This window comes from Sapajus apella, unplaced genomic scaffold (assembly GCF_009761245.1).
Source record: "Sapajus apella isolate SASKATOON/1434 unplaced genomic scaffold, GSC_monkey_1.0 scaffold38, whole genome shotgun sequence".
NCBI lineage: Eukaryota > Metazoa > Chordata > Mammalia > Primates > Cebidae > Sapajus > Sapajus apella.
Window position 1 is genome coordinate 10907209 of NW_022436978.1, and position 10075 is coordinate 10917283.

Genomic DNA, 10075 nt, shown 5'->3' on the forward strand with positions numbered 1-10075 from the left:
CTAATATTGAATAGTCTGGTTGATTATGTCGATACAACATTGCATATTAAATGTAGAGATTTGGGTATCTTCCCCCTCTCTCTGAACCTATAATTTTTTATGTCCTTCATAAAAATTTGACATAAATAAAACAGGAATGTGTACTGTATTTCATAACAAAGTGGCTTAGATGACCAAACTTTATTAACAGGAATGCCTCTCAAATAACATTCTTCCAACCACAAAGATGTATGCAAACATAGTCAGTTGTATCTTATGACAGGCAGAAAAATAAACTCGAGAACAAAGAATAGTTTTCCTTCTTTAATCATTTAGTTAACAAGTGGAAAATAAACCTATAGCATATTTTGATTCTTCATTGTGATGAGAATTAAATTCTTTACATTTTGATTCTTCATTGTTCCCTAGTCCCCTTCATTTCTCCATTTATGAGCTCTCAAGGGGTTGGTAATACCAATCTGACTGGAGAAGACTACCCAACCAAATGTCAAAATGTATTTATCTGTATAAGACTGAGTGTAAATCACCAAGTTGATACCTTATAGAGAAAAACACAGCTCTGCTATCTTTCCAGCAGTCTAAGAAATATGTATCCCCAAAGATGAAATATGCGAAGGCATATATCAAATGAGTGCCAAGTCTTCTTGGATAAAATGAAATGAAGTTAATATGAAACCTGAACTATTAATATCATTAATTAAAGACCAGAAGGATTAGTTATTGCATTTCACCAAGCCTATTCCTTAGGGGAATCTTTCCATTCAGAATACTTTGAGTGAAGGAAGTATTGCATAGACGTGTTGGAATTCCAACAATATACTGTAGGGGGCTTGGTATATGAATAGTGTTTGGTAAGCATGTTGGATTAAATAATATTATTTATCTCAATGTTCTGTCTTTAATACATTGACCATAACAGGTCACGTAGTTGCTTAGTTTTCAGTGACAATAACAAAAATTACTACCATTCCATACTATGTGTATTTATTGTACATTCCAGGTCCAGCATATAATCATTCTTGGGCACTGCTAAGATGAAGTCAGTCCCAGAGGTAGAATAGAATCTCCTTGATCATAAAAGTTTTCTGCATACTTTATTCCTAATACATAACTGTTCAGTCTTACCATTTCCAGTCATCGAAATATGTCAAAGTTCCTATTTGGTCTCCAGCATGAGAAAGCCTCCACCATTTAAGGGGGAGAAATGTGGTAGATATTAAAGAATAGTCTCACCATTCCACCTTATATGCAGGTGGGGTGAAAAAAATGTGAGTAGATAAATGAACGCCAAGTGTCTAGCAAACACTCCACAATGAGTGCACATCGTGCTTGACTCACTCTGGGAGGAGAACAAATATGCAGAGCTCATGCTTGGCTTCTCAAGCATGGCAGGGTGTTCTTTCACAGGTTTGCTGTCTTTCTGGTTGTATGGTGCAGAATAGCAGAAGCTCCAGGTGACAACATGACCTCACTGTCATAGAGCCCCTTAGCAAAGCTTTCTTAGCTGAGAGTAGCCAAGAAGAGAGTGTTAGGAAAGACACTGTGAGAGTGTGTTGTTATCTTTGTCACATAGGATGTCCCAGCTGTGAAAGAAAGTTTGATTGAGAAAAGACAGCAATATTTTACTGAAACATATTCATTAGAGGAATAAATTCTGGAGAACTATCATATAGCACGGTGACTATAATTAATTATAATGTACCGTATATGTGAAAAGCTAGGAAAGAGTTTAAATGTTCTCATCACATCAAAAAACAATGATTATTGATTTCAAGCTAATTAAGATAATCATTCCACACTGTGGGCATATATCAAAACATCACACTTTACCTCATAAATACATACACTTCTTGTCAATGAAATAAATACACATTAATAATAAGTAATTTTAAAGTGCTCCTCCTCCCAAAACAACATATTTTCATTGGCTTGGCATAATAATTATAAACTTATTAAGTACCTGTGATATATTGGACATGGTATTAATAACTGTAGTATAGACAATTTCTCAATTATAGCGGCAATTCTTTAGAATACAAATGAAGAAAACAAGGCTTACAGGGGAGTAACTTGTCCTGGTTTACATACCTAAGCAAATTAGCAAGAAGTAGATACATTTTCCATTTTAATTGGACTATTGAAATAGCGCCTCTAAGATGGTGATCCTGCCCCAGTTTCCTACTTTAGTCCTGTCTTCCAATACACACAGACACACACACCTTCCTTTTCTGTCATTATCACTGGAGTAATCACATTATAGCAGAGATATGGCTATGACCTCATTATTTAAAAAAAAAAAAAAAAAACAATGACCTACACTGCAATTCTTTTACTAAATAATCATCGATAGCTCCCTACTGCTCATGGGACAAAGTGCTCTTTTTGGTGTTCAAGGTGCTCATAATGTAACCCTCACACATGAAACCTTTCCTTTCCATGTATTTCTTGAATCTACCAAACTTATTTTCCCCTCCGCAGTTTCTCGAATCAGGACTTTGCTCACGTGGTTTTCTAGATTTGAAACACCCTTTACCCAATTCCAAAACTGACAGTGAAACCCATTTAAGACTCAGTGGAAATGTTACTTTACTTAAGACGTAAAATGGTTTAAGAAAGATTCAAATATTACCTTCCTTAACCTTTAAAAGATAAAGATAAATCCTCAAAGTGAACACCATAAAAAATGGTGTTGGCCCCTGTAGATAAAAAGAAACAAGCAAACAATAACAACAACAGCAAACTAAGTTACATAACAGGACACAAATAGTAAAATCTAAAAACTGAAAAACTGAACCCTGATTTGAGGCTTCTACTGTAACTTGTTGATCATTTCTGACAAGTATAGTAACAGTGTTGAAATACATGTATGTGTTCTTTGAAAATTTCCATCTCTACAGATTTTTATTGGCTAGTTCACTTCTTCACTCCCTCTCAGGAGTTTATCTATAGTGAAGACATCCTAGCAAATCACTAAAACTGTTTCTAGATCTGTAAAATGGTAGAATAATTCTTTTAGGTATGCCTAACGTAGTTTTTTGGTGTGGATCAAATTCATTAATTCACCCAGTATACTTCGACAGCATATTTAAACATGTCAGGATTATGCTGTGAAGAAAAAAATATGGTTGAGACACTTTGTACATTATTCAGTCTTTCACAATGTAATCAGCAGTCAATGTGAAAGCCCCTTGAAAACTCTAAAATGTTTCACATGTGTAAGGAATTGTTAAAGTTGTGTAATGAATACTTAAAGATACATCATTAACCTTTGAGATCAATATCATAACAACCTCCGTATGCAATCCAACAATTGTTCTTTAGAGAGGATTGTGTAAAAAAAAAAAAATCTGTGGAACAAGACTCATTGCTTATTAGTGTTATTTGGCATGTCTTTCTTAAGTTCTTATAATTTTGTTTAGTCCTTTCTTCAGTTCTTATAAGTTTGTTTAGTTTCAACACTGAGATTTCTCCAAAATTGTAATTAGTAACATATTATTAGTAGTAAACAGCTTTCAGATTTTGTAAAATATTTAAATCACTGTTTAACTATAGTTATAGTTAAAATGTGATGGATCTAGATGATTTTCCTGGAGGTAGCTTTCCATGGTGATGTTGGGAAGGAAAAGGGTCCTTAACATATTAGAATGAACAAAAATTGGCATCTGACTTCCCATAGTGCTGTCAATCACTGTAAAGTACAACCTATATCTGTTCACTAGTGTTTGCATTCAGATTTAAATATTGGCATTACTAATGAGCCAATAGGCTAATCAATAGAGCTTGTTTTGTGGCTACTAATTTAATATTGGTTCATGGCCGTGCTGAAGTCTGCCCTTACACACATTTACTAGCAAGTGTATATTTAGATAGCACTTTGCTTTGCATAGTTTTAGGGATGTTTCATTTTCAGATTCTTTCAGGGTAACCATTATATGACTCATCCAATGGACATTTAATCACTATGTTTTCATTTTCTGTTCTTTGCTTTCTGTGGTACTTTCAGATCACGAATCCCCTCATAGCAGCTGGTATTCTCAGGAAACAGTTTAATTTCAATGTTGGAATGAAATCAAAACAAAAATATTCTTATGACGACAAATCTGAGCCTACTCAAGGAAGTTTTCATTAACAAAAATAAAAAATTATACATTTTAAGGTTTACTTTAAATTTTTGAAAAATTTTCCTGTGTTTGGCAGAAGAGGCATATCTTGTTTCATTTCACTTCACTTTATTGTGCTTGGCAGATGCTGTGTTTTTTTACAAATTGAAAGTTTGTAACAACTCTGTGTGGAACAAGTCTATCTGTGCATCAGCGCCATTTTTCCAACAGCAGGTGCTCAATTTGTGTCTCTTTGTCACAAACTGGTGATTCCAGCAATATATCAAACTTCTTCATAATCATCATATCTACTATGATGATCTGTGATCAGTGATCTTTGGTGTTACTGTTTCGGGGCACCATGAACTACACCCATGGAAGATAGTTAAATAATCAATAAATGTTGTGTGTGTTCTGACTGCTCTACCAACTGGACATTCTCTGAACTCTTTCCCTCCACTCTAGCCTCCCTGTTTTCTGAGACATCCCAATATTAAAATTGAGCTACGGTGGCTGCAGTGGCTCATGCCTATAATCCCATCACTTTGGGAGGCTGAGGAGGGCAGATCACTTGAGGTCAGGGGTTTGACAGCATCCTGGCCAACATGGTGAAACCCTGTCTCTACTAGAAATACAAAAATTAGCTGGGTGTGGTGGTGGGCACTTGTAGTCCCAGCTACTCATGAGGCTGAGGCAGAAGAATCACTTGAACCCAGGAGGTGGAGGTTGCAGTGAGCCAAGATCATGCCACTGCACTCCAGCCTGGGTGACAGAGCGAGACTCTGCCTCAAAAATAAATGAATAAATAAAAATAAAAATAGAGCCAACTAATATCCCTAAAATGGCCTCTAAGTGTCCACATGAATGGAAGAGTCACATGCTTCTCACTTTCAATCAAAAAATAGAAAGGAGGAAGTGAAAGGAAGACATGTTGAAAGTTGAAATTGGCCCAGAGCTAGGTCTCTTGTTCCAAACAGTTAGCCAAATTATGATTGCAGAGGAAAAATTATTGAAGGATATTAAAAGTGTTATTCCAATGAATACACAAATAAAAAACTACATCCGCCTTATTGCTGGTATGGAAAAAGGGAGGCCTGGATAGAGGATCAAACAAGTCACAACATTCCCTTAAACCAAAGTCTAATGCAGAGCAAGACCATAACTCTTTCAATACTATGAACAGAGGTGAGGAGCCTAAAGAAGAAAACTCAGAAGCTAGCAAAAGTTTGGTTCATGAGATATAAGCAAAGAAGCCATTTTCATAACATAAAATTGCAAGGTGAAGCAGAAAGTGCTGATATAGAAGTTGCAGCGAGTTATCCAGAAGCCCTAGCTAAGATAACTGATAACGGTGGCTATATACCAAACAACAGATTTTCTTTTTTGTTTTGAGGTTTCAACTTAATATTCATTACAGATTCATTGCAGATAACTGCTAAGTCCTCAAAACACATAGCTACGTAGCACACAATTTCATCTGCAAGGACTACAGAAATAGATCAATTGTATAGAAACAATCTTATGGAATATGTAGGAGAGAACAGTAATTTGAGTGAGAAAAATATGGCACTATAGGGTTTGAGATGGATATTTTGCACAAGCAGAAAGTTCAGAGGCTTAAAAATATGGTCAGCTACAAATCTTGTACTGTATTTCACCCAATCACGCTGGCCCTTAGTCACCATGCCTTCCACCATCTTTTTACCTCTTCCTCTTCTATTTTTGCCACTTGACACTCGTAGTTTCCCAACTCCCTTGCCTCTAGTTTGCTCCTCTTCCCATTTACCTCAGCTTGACTTTTTGGGGGGAGCAGCTTAGCAAAGCTATTTCAAAAGCAGGAAAAGTCCAATTGATCTAATAAGTTTACAAATGGAAATTTCTACTAATAGGGATGCTTTCAAAATCTTAAATTACATAAGTGTTATTTATATTAGCACAAAAGTTTTTTTAAACCTAAATACTTGACAATAGGACACTGTTGGATAATTTAACAGACATCCTCATGAGAAATTACTAAACTATTAAAATTTGTTTTTCAAGAAATATTTAATAAGGTAAATAACATATGCTTTTCTAACACGGAATTTTATGTCACTGCAGCTAAAGCGAAAATCCTGTTCTTTGGGTAAAAGACACACATGGACCTGCTTTATGTGTTTATACTTCAGTGCAATTAAAAAAATATTGTAATTGAAATTTCAAAACTTCAAAATTTTAATAGGTAACAGTGTTCTCTATTTTCTTCATACAGGAAAAGAAAAATTTTTTGAAAACCATTCAAAGCTTGGACAAAAATTCCACAGCTATAGTCCTCAGGATCACTTTGCAGAGTCTTCAAGACTCAGATACAGGGAATTTTCTGCATAACCTTTCAGGAAAGACATTCTATTAACAGCTTGCATGATCTCGTCAACCAAGAGAATGTTAGTGGCAATCACACTGCAGGAATGAAGAAGCTGTTTCTTTACACAATAGTTATCCCATATGCCTATTTCTGCCGCTACCATTGGCTCATCTATGTTGAGGTCCACATCTGCAAACTGACTGATTCTGAATGTTCTGCTTGAATTTCAACTAACGTTCTTGAAGGTCAAAAGCAGAATTCTGAACAAGAACCTTGGGAATAATGAGCAATGCATCAGTAAATGGTTGAACTCCAAGCTGTGCCCTGCCCTTTACACTGGTCTTATATTTAATCAGGGCTTCTGCCATTTCCACATCTATGGCACCAGCACCTGGAGCTACATAGCCACCATTAATAGCTCTTCTGACCACCCTGAAGCAACCTCTTATGGCATCTTTGATTTGAGAGAGTATGTGTTTATTTGGTCCTTTGATCAATAATGTGACAGAGTGAGGATTCTTATGTCATTTCTCAATAAAGGTGAACTCTCAATGTATACTCATACACACGACCTGCATGTCCTAAGCAGTCAGGATTTAGGTCATCAAAAGAAATCAGAGCTACCCGCCATAAGCAAGAGTCAGACTCTCTTTAGTTCTACTTTTAGCTCTGTGTAGAGCTAGTACGCCTTATTTTGCAAGGATAGCTAAGGAAAATAGATCAATTCTCTTTTGATAATAATAACAAATCCTTTATCTGAATCACCACAGACTTTTCTTTTCAGTTCTAATATTTTTTAACTCTACGTTCAATGAACTTTCCTTCTGATTTTGTAATTTTTTTCTGTCTCTTCTTCACTCTTGTAAATAAAAAGGCCAGAATTCACTTCCTTTCTTCATATCCTAATGACACATGACACTTGAGGATATATGCATCTTCCACCATTTTCTTCAAATCAGGATGACATGTTCCATGGTCCAAAACAAACCCTCTGATTAAGCTTGTATCAGTTTTGGGTTTATGTTTCAGCTCCATGATCTCAAATATGAAGAGATCAAGAGGTTCAATTTGCCTTTTAATGGTCAAAATGGAGTCCATTACAACCTATGTTAAGACATCTGCAAGTTCAGCATGAACTTTAGTATGAAGAGATGTTCTGGCCACATGTCTAAGTGTTTCTATGTTTATTCCTCTGCTTACTTTGACTTGTTCCAAAAACTGAAGAGCCCTTACCTTTGCAGCCTCAAATCCTTCAGTGATTGTTCTGGGATGAAGGCCTTCAGAAATGTAGAGGTACACCTACTTTAATAGCTCTCTAATTATTAGGATATTGCAAGTCATACCATCACTGGTTATGTAATCTTGAGCTGTTGCTACTTTTGATATTAAGAATGCATTTAGGCAGGGCATGGTGGCTTACACCTGTAATTCCAGCATTTTGGGAAGCCAAGGCAGGTGGATCACATGAGGTCAGGAGTTCGAGATCAGACTGGCCAACATAGTGAAACCTCGTCTCTACTAAAAATACAAAAAAGTTAGGTGGGCATGATGGCGGGTGTTTGTAATCCCAGCTACTCAGGAGGCTGAGGCAGAAGAATTGCTTGAAACTGGAAGGTGGAGGTTGCAGTGAGCTGAGATTGCACCATTGTGCTCCAGCTTAGGCAGCAAGAGTGACATGCCATCTGGGAAAAAAACAAAAAAAGAATCCATTTAATAGCATTGGCATTTCATGAATTAGCATTTTGTGAAGTGGCACATTGCTGTCTTTAGTAAGCTTGATGTCTCCAGCACCAGAAACAGGCATCCTCATGTTGCCCTTGGGTCCCAGGTTGGGCCTCAGTGCATCCTGTAGCACCTGCACCACACTGATGTTTAGCACCAACACCACCTGCACTCAGGCCACCTCAGCTTTGGGCTTCAGGATCTTCCTGGCAGCCGCTCAAGCAGAGGAAGAGCAAAAGACCTGTGCCGAGATCCCAGAGCCAGCGTGGGCTGTAGAAGACCCGGATAGTGCTTCCCACTATCTGGGTCTTCTGTAGATTTTCAGTGTACTTAAAGCAATCTCATATTGGGAGAAGACGCCATCCAGGACTTTCATAAAGAGTGGAACTCAATTCCTAGTTTCAAAGCTTCCAAGGAGAAGCTGACTGTCTTGTTAGGGGCTGATGAAAAGGATGATTTTAAGTTGAAGCCAAAGCTCATTTGCCATTTTGAAAATCCTAGGGTCCGTAAGAATTATGCTAAATCTACTCTGAAGATGTTACTCTATTGCTACAAGCTCACTGCAGAACTTGAATGAATGACGAGTTTCTTTTCATGGATGAGCCAAAAAAAGTGTTTTGTTTTTTTAAGATGGAAACTACTCCTGGTGAAGATGCTGTAAATATTTTGAAATGACAGCAAAACATTTTGAATATTACATAAACTTAGTTGTTAAGGCAGTGGCTGGATTTGGAGGACTAACTTCAATTTTGAGATAAGCTTTACAGCATTATTTGCTATAGAGAAATCTTTTGTGACTAGAATGATCTGGAGTCAATCAATGGAACAAACTTCATTATTGTTTTAAGAAATCCTCACAGCCTCCCCAGCCTTCAGCAACCACCACTCTGATTAATCAGCAGCCATCAACATCTGCATAAGACCCTACACCAGCAAAAAGATTAGGACATGCTGAAGGCTCAGTGATGGTTAGCATTTTTTAGCAAGAGTATTTTTATTTAAGGTGTATGTACATTGTTTTGTTGACATATGCAATTGCATACTTAATAGACTGTAGTATATTACAAACATAATTTTATATGCACAAGAAAACCCAAATTTGTGTGTGGCTCACTTTATTGCAAAATTCACCTTATTGCAGTGGTCGGGAGCTGAATTGCTAATATCTCTAAAGTACGCCTGTATTGGAAAATCATTTGAAAGCCATGTTTAGCATAGAGCACCACCAGGACATAAGCCAGAAAGGTCTATAGGAATTGTCTCCGTCCAATCTTTGTACCTCAGAGATAGAGGAAATGAAGTACGAGGAAGCAATTTAATTTGGCTATGGCGACTCCCCAACTTAGCAGCAAAGTCCAAGTCCCCAGTGCTGTTTCAGTACACTTCACTATCTTACACCAAGTGGCTTCTTAAAACCTTACTTTGCGAATTAAAAGCACATTCTCATCTGATAACATTCTTCTGACATCGTGGTTGAAAAAGTACAAATGCACACAATAAAAAGAATGACTTTTCAGATTCTCTAGATTTTCTTCTGATAGCTTAGCTATTACATGTAGATAGCCTGAAACATTAAAAGAAACAAAGAATGTAATTCACTGAGGGAGTAGATTTTGCCAGACTCTTAAAAAAGGAATTTAAGATAAGTTCTGAAGAATGATTATGAAGTATCAATCAATTGGCAGTAGTAGGAAGAGCATCCCAGGTAGAAAGAATAGCATAAGCAAAATCCTTAAAGCAGAAATCTCCCAGCACTGCAGAACAAAACTATTATGGTTGGAGCATAGTGAGGGAAGCAAAAGCTGATGTTAAAAAAAGTGGATAAAAGTCAGCCTATTCAGGCCTTATGGACTATGCTGAGGAATTATATTTTATTGTTATAGAAAAACGTTATAACATCTTAAGCCAG

At 36.7% G+C, this 10075-nt stretch overlaps 1 pseudogene; it reads right to left on the minus strand.

Moving 5' to 3' along the window:
• Window positions 1–9634, minus strand: part of LOC116565040 — a 93872-nt pseudogene extending 84238 nt beyond the window's left edge.
• Between the last annotated feature and the right edge of the window lie 441 nt (window positions 9635–10075).